The sequence below is a fragment of the Triticum dicoccoides genome, chromosome 4B (genome assembly GCF_002162155.2).
Source record: "Triticum dicoccoides isolate Atlit2015 ecotype Zavitan chromosome 4B, WEW_v2.0, whole genome shotgun sequence".
NCBI classification, from domain to species: domain Eukaryota; kingdom Viridiplantae; phylum Streptophyta; class Magnoliopsida; order Poales; family Poaceae; genus Triticum; species Triticum dicoccoides.
This window is the reverse complement of record NC_041387.1, coordinates 88,938,057-88,947,830: the sequence shown is the minus strand read 5'-3', so window position 1 is coordinate 88,947,830 and position 9,774 is coordinate 88,938,057. Positions and strand designations below refer to the sequence as shown.

At 52.6% G+C, this 9,774-nt stretch overlaps 1 pseudogene; it reads right to left on the bottom strand.

Annotated features, from left to right (window-relative positions):
* Positions 1-4,599: 4,599 nt before the first annotated feature.
* LOC119292544 lies at positions 4,600-6,021 on the bottom strand (annotated as a pseudogene).
* Between the last annotated feature and the right edge of the window lie 3,753 nt (positions 6,022-9,774).

Genomic DNA, 9,774 nt, shown 5'->3' with positions numbered 1-9,774 from the left:
CTCGGTTCAACTAAAGTGAGAGAGACAGACACCCGCCAGCCACCTTTAAGCACGAGTGCTCGTAACGGTGAAACCAGTCTCGCGTAAGCGTACGCGTAATATCGGTCTGGGCCGCTTCATCTCACAATGCCGCTGAACCAAAGTATGACATGCTGGTAAGCAGTATGACTTATATCGCCCACAACTCACTTGTGTTCTACTTGTGCATATGACATCAACGCATAAAACCTAGGCTCGGATGCCACTGTTGGGGAACGTAGTAATTTCAAAAATTTCCTACGCACACGCAAGATCATGGTGATGGCATAGCAACGAGAGGGGAGAGTGTTGTCCATGTACCCACGTAGACCGTAAGCGGAAGCGTTAGCACAACGCGGTTGATGTAGTCGTACATCTTCACGATCCGACCGATCCAAGTACCGAACGTACGGCACCTCCGAGTTCAGCACACGTTCAGCTCGATGACGATCCTCGGGCTCCGATCCAGCAAAGCTTCGGGGATGAGTTCCGTCAGCACGACGGCGTGGTGACGATGATGATGTTCTACCGGCGCAGGGCTTCGCCTAAACTCCGCGACGATATGACCGAGGTGGAATATGGTGGAGGGGGGCACCGCACACGGCTAAGGAACGATCCGTAGATCAACTTGTGTGTCATGGGGTGCCCCCTGCCCCCGTACATAAAGGAGCAAGGGGGAGGGGGCGGCTGGCCAAGGGAGGGCGCGCCAGGGAGGAGTCCTACTCCCACCGGGAGTAGGATTCCCTCCTTTCCTAGTCCAACTAGGAGACCTTCCATGTAGTAGGAGTAGGAGAGAAGGAAAGGGAAGAGAGAAGGGAAGGAAGGAGGGGGTGCGGCCCCTCCCCCTAGTCCAATTCGGACTAGGCCTTGGGGGGGGCGCGCAGCCTGCCCTAGGCAGCCCCTCTCTCTTTCCCGTATGGCCCAATAAGGCCCAATACTTCTCCCGGCGAATTCCCGTAACTCTCCGGTACTCCGAAAAATACCCGAATCACTCGGAACCTTTCCGAAGTCCGAATATAGTCGTCCAATATATCGATCTTTACGTCTCGACCATTTCGAGACTCCTCATCATGTCCCCGATCTCATCCGGGACTCCGAACTCCTTCGGTACATCAAAACTCATAAACTCATAATATAACTGTCATCGTAATGTTAAGCGTGCGGACCCTACGGGTTCGAGAACTATGTAGACATGACCTAGAACTATTCTCGGTCAATAACCAATAGCGGAACCTGGATGCCCATATTGGCTCCTACATATTCTACGAAGATCTTTATCGGTCAAACCGCATAACAACATACGTTGTTCCCTTTGTCATCGGTATGTTACTTGCCGGAGATTCGATCGTCGGTATCCAATACCTAGTTCAATCTCGTTACCGGCAAGTCTCTTTACTCGTTACGTAATACATCATCTTGTAACTAACTCATTAGCTACATTGCTTGCAAGGCTTATAGTGATGTGCATTACGGAGAGGGCCCAGAGATACCTCTCCGACAATCGGAGTGACAAAACCTAATCTCGAAATACGCCAACCCAACATGTACCTTCGGAGACACCTGTAGTACTCCTTTATAATCACCCAGTTACGTTGTGACGTTTGGTAGCACCCAAAGTGTTCCTCCGGTAAACGGGAGTTGCATAATCTCATAGTTACAGGAACATGTATAAGTTATGAAGAAAGCAATAGCAACATACTAAACGATCAAGTGCTAAGCTAACGGAATGGGTCAAGTCAATCACATCATTCTCCTAATGATGTGATCCCGTTAATCAAATGACAACTCTTTTGTCCATGGTTAGGAAACATAACCATCTTTGATAAACGAGCTAGTCAAGTAGAGGCATACTAGTGACACTATGTTTGTCTATGTATTCACACATGTATTATGTTTCCGGTTAATACAATTCTATCATGAATAATAAACATTTATCATGATATAAGGAAATAAATAATAACTTTAATATTGCCTCTAGGGCATATTTCCTTCATATTCCCCCGCTGAGTCTATGGCCATTGCCAATAGACTTAATTGCCGCCTGGGCTCTTTCCCCACTACCTACCTTGGGATGCCCATTAGTGACTCGCGCCTCTCTGTCGCGGACCTACGCCCCTCCGTGACCAAGCTCCAGACCAGATGCGAGCCCTGGCAGGGGAGGTGGCTTTCCAAGGCGGCCCAGACTATCCTTATCAACTCCTCCCTCTCCAGCCTCCTCTTGTTTCTTATGAGTTTCTACAGCCTCCATGAATCTCTCCATAAGGAGATCGCCAAAATCCAGTCCCGATTCTTCTGGGCTGGCGAGCATGGCAAGCAGAAGTATCACATGGTCAGCTGGCCTGACATCTGCAAGCCCAGGGAGCAGGGTGGATTGGGCATCATGTGCTCTAAACAGATGAATATTGCCCTTCAATCCCGGTGGCTGTGGCGTATCACGCAGGGTCATGGTGGCCTCTGGCTGGACATTATCCGGAACAAGTACCTGCGTGGTCAACCCCTTGCCTTCTGCCAGAAATCGAGAGGTTCTCAGTTCTGGCAGTCCCTCGTCCAGCTTCTTCCGGTGCTCCGCATTGGTACCTCTATCTCGGTGGGGTCCGGCCTCTCGACGCTCTTCTGGTTTGATCGCTGGGCCGGCGACTCTCCCTTTGCGGCCCGCTTCCCCACCCTCTTCTCTATCGCTGTCGTCCCCATGATCTCTGTTGATAGGGCCCTTCTTGACTTAGGGCGCCTCGCTTTCCGTCGGCCATTTGGGCCGGCGGAATCCGCCGCCTGGCGTGAGTTGCTTGACTGCGTTGCTCTGCATGAGCCGGTGGTGGATGGGGATCAGGATCTTGTGCGCTGGCACCTGGAGCCGTCGGGCCAGTTCTCTACCAAATCGCTATACTTGGCCATTGCCCCCTCCTCCGCTCCCCTCCCCCTATCGATGGTGTGGTCCGTCCGCGTCCCCCTGAAGATTCGCATCTTCATGTGGCAGTGGATCCGTGACCCGGACACTGTTATCTGCCCCCTCTGTGCTATTCCCGAGGACTCCAACCACATCTTCTTCGCCTGCGTCTCCGCCCGGTTCCTCTGGAGCTGCTTTCGCGAGATTGTCGGTGGGAGTTGGTGCCACACCAATTTCCCGGACTTATTTGCTGAACTCCAATTGTCCCCTTCGTCCTCTCGCCATATTAGGTGGCTCGAGGTTGGGGTCCTTGCCTGGACGCTTTGGACCGTTCGTAATAAGCTAGTGATCCAGCGTACTCCTCTTCGTCGCGCTACTGATGCTCTCTACAAATTCTCGGGTTTCTTGCAGCTTTGGCGGCCGCTTAGCCGCCCCCTGGATCGGGACGCCATCTCTGCCTTCATCGCCGATCTCCGCTCGATGGCCGTCCGCCTGTCGCCCCCTCCGCCGCCGCCTCCGCCGGAGCCTGACTAGATCGCTGCACTGGGCAGGCTTTGTTTTTTCTCTTTCTTCTGGGCTTGTTGAGCTGTGCTCTCAGCAGAACCTTAATACTTTGTTGTGGTACTTGGGTGGTGTGTGTGTGTGTGGACCTGTTGTGGTTGTTTGTCTTGTGGCGGTTTGCTTTATTTATAAAGCGGGGCGAAAGCCTTTTTCAATAATAGCCCTGCGTCCTCCCTATTTATCTTTATTGATCAACAAATGTTGAACTCGTATCTACAGAGCTATACGGGTGCATGCTTTTTGCATAGCGATCTTTTGTACAAGCTCGCTTGTCGTTTATAGGGTATAAATGAGAGCCGATGGTTCGGTATCTATTTTTGGAGATACTATGATACAATCGGAGGTAAAAGCATCTCAGGTACCCTAACTTGCATGGAATGTGATGGTTTAGTCCCAAACTTGTAAAATGCAACTTCACTATACCCCAACTTGCATTAGATGTGATGATTTAGTCCCCGGCCTATCACAGCGCAACAAGTGGCAGACAGCTGGCCGGACAGGTCCTCACCTGCACTTTTACAAAAAACACCCTGCGTCTTGTCTAATTAACCCCCGTTACATGCAGCTCTTCTGTTGCTGATAAGTTTATAATATCATCTGCAGCAGCAGATGTCTCTAGCATGTGAATGCATGCATGCGGCCATGGGCGCGCTCCATCCCTGCCTGCCATAACATTGTCTCTGCACTGCACCGCTTCTTTTTCTCCTTCCAATGTGTTTAGCTACACAACAATCACATTACGTCTCAGAGTGTGCATATAAATACTAGTGTATAAAACGGCACAAAAATAAAGCTAGGTCAGAATGGATGCTAAATACGTAGATACTTCTAGTACCAAATGGGATATGCTTCAATTTTTGATAAGGAAACTGATGAGATATGCTACATTCAAAATGTTATTATCTCTCTTCTTCGTCGGTTGAACGATCTAAGCTGCCTTCTAGGGCTTCCTTAATTAGTATACACTTTTGGGAGGACAAGATTTACATCAGAGAATGAACAACCTGGCAAATAAACAAACAAAGTTGATAGATACCAACAAGGGACTAATTAAGCTAGATCTACCACCTGAATTATGCGAGAAAGAACGCTGCCTAGCTGGAGAGAAGAGATGGATCGAGCTAATAGTACCAACTCTACGCTAGCGTCAACTCTATGCATTGCTTCTTGAACGCCTCTTTCGGAGGCGGCGACTTCACCAAGTCTCTGGCCCTCTTGCACCTCGGCATCCCCTGCTCTGCCGCCGCCAAGGACACGGGCACCGTCAGAAGGTCGATGCCGAAGAGTCTCACGGCCTTTTCCACGGGCGCCTGCTGATCGACGGGGTTCACGAGCGAGGCGCTGTTGGTGTTCCGTCGGAGCTTGCACTCAATGAAGAGCTTGGTGTTGGGACAAACCCGGTCCGGCGACGAACGCCGAGTAGTCTCCGGCGACACAAACGCCGGGCGAACCTCTGTCTCACACACACGGACATATGGAGGTGGGAGTAAGAACAAGGAGACACACGATGGGCACAACGTGTTTCCGGCGAAAACGCCATGCCGCACAAATGGCGCCTCGGCCGCTCGCACGGCCTACTATTTTCTTCAGCACAAACTGTTTGGCACAGACCACGTTAGAATACACAGGCCGGGGGGAGTTTATACTCGAGTGCTCACCCGCCGACGCCGCGCCCCCACTCTGGCCGCTGCGCGCGATCCGCACTCGCCAGCGCCCAGGATGCGCGCTCGTACGCGTACGTCTCGGCTGGCAACCAACGGATATCTACATGCATGCACTAACTGACTATTGCATGCACGCTACACATTAACTAACTAGCTTGATACGGCCGCGCGCACGACGTATCCAACTAACTAGCTAGCTCTACGCGCGCACGACGCCAATGAACTGCGGCTCGAACTCGAGCATCCACGCAGCCATGCACCGGCGTCCGGTGTAGACCTAGACATACACACGCACACACGCTGGTGACCACGGACTCGCACGCGTCACGGTTTATTTTCTAACACTTGGTGCCTTCACCAGTGCTGCCGGTGCCGGAGCGGTAGAACCCGACGACGTCGCCCACGCCAAGGCCCTTCTCCTTCACGAAGCGGCTCCAGCCCTTGGTGAGGACGTAGCTCTGGCTCTTGTTCCAGTAAGAGTAGAGGAACCGCCACACCTAGCCGGCGCCGTCCTCGAAATTCAGGAGCAAGCCTTTGCTCTCGCCGCCCGCGACCAGAAGCTAGAGCGGGAAGTGCTTCTGGGCGTGCTACTTCGGTATCACCACCCTGTTCAGCTTGCTCACGTCGCTGGGCGTGACCGTCTTGTCGAAGAGGTGCTCGCGCGCGGCGGCGAGGGAGGGGGCAAACCGTGCCCAGCGCGCGAGGTGGTGGGCACGGACCGCGGAGAGCGTGGCCGACGCGGCGAAGGCGCCCTTGCTCTGGCCGAGCTCGGCGAAGTAGGTGTGCTTGCGCAGCATGTCGACAACCTCGGCCTTGGAGCGCGCGACGAGGAAGCAGAGCTCGGCGGCGGCGGCGGGGTCAGTGTCCGAGCGGGCGGAAGTTGGTGACGGCGTGATTTCAGACAGATTTGTAGCAGGGTTTAATTAGACAAGACGCAGGGTGCTTTTTTGTAAAAGTGCAGGTGACAACCTGTCCGGCCAGCTGGCTGCCACTTGTTGCACTGTGATAGGCAGAGGACTAAATCATCACATCTAGTGCAAGTTTGGGTATGTTGGAGTTACATTTTACAAGTTTGGAACTAAATCATCACATTCCATGCAAGTTAGGGTATCTGGGGTGCTTTTACCTCATACAATCAGGTTGCAACTATGAGGAGCGTATCTCCAGGCGGCATAGTGCACACACACGCAAAAGTGTTCTTCTGCTCCCGAGCTCAAATGAGCTTGCGTGAACAGTAAAATAGAAAAAAAACTGATTTTGTTTGTGGTGTCCTCTGAAAAATGTTCTGTATGCTTGAAAATTTTCATCACGAAATGACATTCGCGGAGGTCATTGCAAAGGAAAACAAAATAAATGCTCCAAAATGCTACTCCCTTTGTTCCTAATTATAAGTCTTTCTAGAGATTCTATTATAAACTACATATGGAGCAAAATGAGTGAATCTACACTATAAAATATTTTGAACACTACAGTACTAAAAAAATCTTGAAATCTTTATTGAAATCTTGAAAAAGACTTATATATAGGAACGGAAGGAGTATTCAATAAACATTTTGGAGTATCATTTTTTTTTACCATGACTTGCAGGAATGTTCATTCATGATAGATTTTTGCAAGCACATAGAACATTTGTTAAAGGTTACCACAAAAAGAATCGGAAATATTTTTATTCTTTTTTACTTTTTTTCTTATTTTACTGTTCACCAGGAGCATTTGAGGTGGGGTGCAAATACTTCACATCCACATACACGTGCTTATCCTCTTTGAGTGTCTACTTGAGCACAGGTGGGGCGAAAAACACGGAATCCTTAGAGCATTGTGATCTTCTGAAAAATACTTTTGTGCTGTACTTTGAACACTACAGTTCTAAAAATACGCTCTTTGTACAGCCACAAAATCTCAGGAAATTGCTCCTCTAAAAAAGAATAAGGATGCGAATCAACCTGTGGTTGAGTTGGTTAGGTGGACAGTGGTATCCCCAACTCATCAGGGTTCAAATCCTGGTGCTCGCATTATTCCTAGATTTATTTCAGGATTTCCGGTGATGCGCTTTCAGTGGAAGGAGACGTTCCCGTCGACGACGAGGCGACTACGGTGGCTTCGTAAATCTCAAGATGATATGCCGGCTCAGTCTCTCAGAGGTGCTCATAGGGGTAGGGTGTGCGTGTGTGCGTTCATAGGAATGAGTGTATGCGTGTGTATATGAGCGCTTGTGTCTGTACTGATGCTCAAAAAAAAAATAAGGATAGAAATATATTTGTGCTATATTTTGAACACTACAGTACTAAAAAAATCTCTCTGAATAGCTCTCTGTACAGCCACAAAATCGCAGGAAATAGCTCCTCTAAAAAAGGATAGAAATCAGTCCAGCCATCCTTTCTCTATCTCTATCTACGCATGTGGGCTGCACTTTGCCCCGCAATGGGCTGTTCCCAGCCAGCCTGAGCTGGGACGAGCAGGCCTGCAGGCCCACTAGCTGGGCTGAAACCCTGCTATAGCGACTTGTGAGCGCTCGAGAAGCTCTTTTCCTGCCGAACGAATTCGAAGCGCCATGTGAAGTGAGAAGCCAAGTTTAGAAGCTGAATCAGAGAAGTTTTAGAGAAGTGGAGGACATCAGAACATGCCCTAAAACGAGGATTGGGTGCTTCCGTGGAGGTCTCTGAGACCTTTTATGTGGAGTCTGTGTCCAGCAAAGTCGTGTGCCCGAGCAAGACTTCTACCTGGACTCTCCGCGCACGGGGACTCTTCGTCCGTGTCCGACAAGGCGTGCAGCTGGGCGGCGCCTTGAGCTCTTACAGGGCAGCCGAGATCCAATCGGGTGGCGGGGTTCGGGACGATGGCGGAGTGCTCGGGGCGTCCGCGGGATAGAGAGGATCTGGAACGAAAATATTCTTCAGAGCATTTGCCCCCCGACCCGCTTATCCTGGGCGTCCATATAAAAGGGATCGGGGCCAGCTGTTTCCGTAATTGACCCATCGCGCGGTTAGCGGCTCCGGAGGCCCCCCGCCGCCACCTCCTAGCCACCTGCCCCCGCCGCTCCTTGCTCTCGCCGTCGTCGGATGAGGTCGCCGGGCTAAGCCCTGCGCGACGGACGACGGCGGCGGGGTCCTGCCCTCTGGCATGCGAGCTCCCCTCCCCTTCCACCTCCAGATCTGTTTATGCCTGAAGCCCCGCCCTCCGGCTGCTCCGTCCCGCTGCTGGCCTCCTTTGCGTACCGCGGCGTGGTCGTGCCCTTCTCCGGCGGTCGCTCCTCTCGGCAGCGCGGCCTAGATCTGTTCGGTGGTGCATGGAGGTTGCTGGGTCGTGACGCGCGGGCCGGATCTGGCCAGGCCACACGGGCCTGCCCCTGGTCTGGGGTGCCGGCGGCTCTCCCGGCGGTGGTTGCTGCGCGGCCTTGTCGTGGGTAGCTTCTCTCCCTTAGAGCCAAACTTCCGCATCAGTGCTTGTCGACGACGCCTCTTGGCGTGGGGTCCCGGTTGGCTGCCTTCGCGAGGCCGTCGCCGGTCTCTGGCCTGTTCCCGCGGGTTCAGGTGGGCCTCGTCCAGGGCGTCCCGGCGTGCTGCTGCTTCTTCGGCACCCCGTATCTCAGCTCGCGGCTGATGGGCTACGGTGGTGGGCGGCTGACGTGCTCCGGGTGCGAGGAGATGCAGGCACTGCCAAGTGAAAATCTTCAGCGACGATGACGCGTGCGGGTGCCATTTTCCTTCTTGAAGGCGTCGATTTTTGGTATTGTCCCCATACCCCCATGCTCTTAGATCCTGACCCGGGGTTCCCTGAGTTGGATGGTGTCGACGTCTTTACGCCGTTTCCTCCTTGGAGGCATCATCTTGGATTACTTCTGCTTCGGGTGGACTCGTCTCTAGCAGCTCCATCTTCACCTTAACTTTGATCCCCGTCTGGCCTTCGTCTTGGCGACTCGGGTGGAGCTTGCCTGGACGTCATGGGGTGGCCTTGGCGGCATGCAGCCCTTCGACCTTGGTGGCAGTACACCGAGTACTGCGCCCTTCGGTCTCGGTGGCACGTTGCCTTTCGGCTTCGCCGGCGGCACACCGGTGCCGCCGCTCGAACTCGGCTATCCGACGCCCTTCGTTCGCGCCATTGGCGATTCTTGGTATGCTTCTACTTTGGTGTCCCCTTTTTAATAGGGTTGTGTTTCATAGTGGCTCGAGCGACGTTTGCGTGGACATCCTGGGGGTGGCCTCCGCGGCACTCTACCCTTCGACCTCGGTGGCGGTACACCCGTGTCGTGCCTTTCGGTCTCGGTGGCGTGATGTCTTTCGGCTTCTCCGGCGGCACACCGGTGTCGCCGCACGAACTCGGCTATCCGACGCCCTTCGTACGTGCCAGTGATGTTTCCCTTTGGTGCCTGTCATTTTCTCCCTAGGCCTGTTTGTGGTTCTTTGTCGATGGTGGTACGAGTTGCTTTGCGGGGCTCGCTCTGGAGGTGTCGGCTTCCGGGGGCTTCGGTTTGGTCTTTGAAACCAGCCTTCTCTCCCGTTTCTTTCTTTCTTTCTTCTAGTGTTGGGTATCCTCTTGGGTGCCTTCCTTTGTAATTTTCTTTTGCGCCTCGTGTGCGCTTTATGTACTTGTACTGACTGCCAAGTCTCCTTCGAGTTGGAATATAACAAGCAGTGGGGTTTTAGCCCC